This window comes from Theobroma cacao, chromosome 8 (assembly GCF_053813885.1).
Source record: "Theobroma cacao isolate CCN51 chromosome 8, ASM5381388v1, whole genome shotgun sequence".
Taxonomy (NCBI): Eukaryota; Viridiplantae; Streptophyta; class Magnoliopsida; order Malvales; family Malvaceae; genus Theobroma; species Theobroma cacao.
In genome coordinates, this window is record NC_142646.1 from 25,170,328 (window position 1) to 25,171,973 (window position 1,646).

At 41.0% G+C, this 1,646-nt stretch overlaps 1 pseudogene; it reads left to right on the forward strand.

Moving 5' to 3' along the window:
* Positions 1–242: 242 nt before the first annotated feature.
* LOC18592792 (putative carboxylesterase 18 pseudogene) lies at positions 243–1,400 on the forward strand (annotated as a pseudogene).
* The last annotated feature ends 246 nt before the right edge of the window (positions 1,401–1,646 follow it).

Here is a 1,646-nt window from a genome sequence, read left to right on the forward strand (position 1 = left end):
TATCACTACTCAAATCTATTTCTCAAAAAAAAAAAAAAACAAATATCACTACTCAAATCTTACCTAAATTCGTGAACAATAATAATTTTACTATCCTGATTATATATAAGTAAGTCATTTGCGTGTATATAATTTGGCCCCGTCACCTATCTTAATTGCCGAGTGGCAGGTGGCTTCATGGTTTCTTCGTTCCCTTTAAATTCCTCCTAGCTTTCGCATCTTGTTGACATTGTTATAACACTTTGAAACTCTTTCATTTTCATGTGTAGCTAACTCAAAATGTTGATCCTTCCATTAAAAATCAGACTTATGCTTGCTGCTCTATCTTTCTCTACAGATGCATTCTGCAGCTCTGACGCCACAGCCATCAACCGATTTTTTACGAAATTTTTCGACCCCAAAGCCCCCCCTTCAACTTCAACAAAACCTGATAATGGCATCGTCTCTTCTGACATCATGGTTGATAGCACCCGCAAACTTTGGTTTCGCCTATATACCAGCACCACCGTTGCCGATGGTGCTGATGGTGGCGGGCTGCCCATTCCCATAATAGTCTACTTCCATGGCGGAGGGTTTGCGTTTATGGCAGCCAATTCAATGCTCTACGATGACTTATGCAAGCGACTTGCGCGTGAAGTTCCTGCTATTGTTGTCTCTGTGAACTACAGGCTCTCGCCTGAACATCGATACCCGTCGCAATATGAAGATGGTTTTGACGTTTTGAATTTCATTGATAACCCAAAGTTTGAAGGATTTCCAGCTTCTTCTGCCAATATCAAGAAGCAGGTCTTTATTGCTGGAGACAGTGCGGGTGGCAACCTGGCGCATCATGTGGCCCTCAAGGCTTGCAAGCATGAATTTTCCCGACTGAACCTTGTCGGAGTTATAGAATTGCAACCCTTTTTTGGAGGAGAGGAAAGGACAGAATCGGAGATGAAGCTTGTTGGGGCTCCATTAATATCAGTGAAGCGCACAGATTGGATGTGGAAGGCTTTCTTGCCACAAGGCTGCAACCGGGATCATCAAGCGGTGAATGTGTTTGGGCCAAATTCTGTGGATATTTCACATTTACCGTTTCCACCTACCCTTGTTTTCATCGGCGGGTTTGATCCTTTGCAAGATTGGCAGAGAAAGTACGTGGAGGGATTAAAGAAGTGTGGGAAAACAGTGTACACGATTGAGTATCCGAATGCCTTTCATGGGTTTTATTCGTTTGCGGAGTTGCCTGAATCTTCCTTGCTAATTGCGGAGGTTAAGTCCTTCGTTCAAAACCGATTGGCTGGATGATATAGCTCTTTTTTTGTTGTTTTGTTTTGTTTTCATTTCTTCCAGACGACAACTTCTGATATTGCTGGACTTGTCCTGGTTCACTTGTGAAAATAAAAAAGGATGTGATTTAAGTTCTCAAGCTTTCATAGACTAGACTTAGTTTCCTATGGTGATGTCTTGAATTCTTTAGCCAAGTCTAGACTCTTGTTGTCGTATTAATTCATTATCATGGACTTAAAATTGATTGAAAGGGTTTTCATAGGGGTTATATAGTCACTTATTAAGCGGGTACTCTAATAAATGCATTTTCATGTAACTATCATTTGTATATCTGTTTCTTGTTTTATCCACCAATATATACTTGTCACGTACGTGTC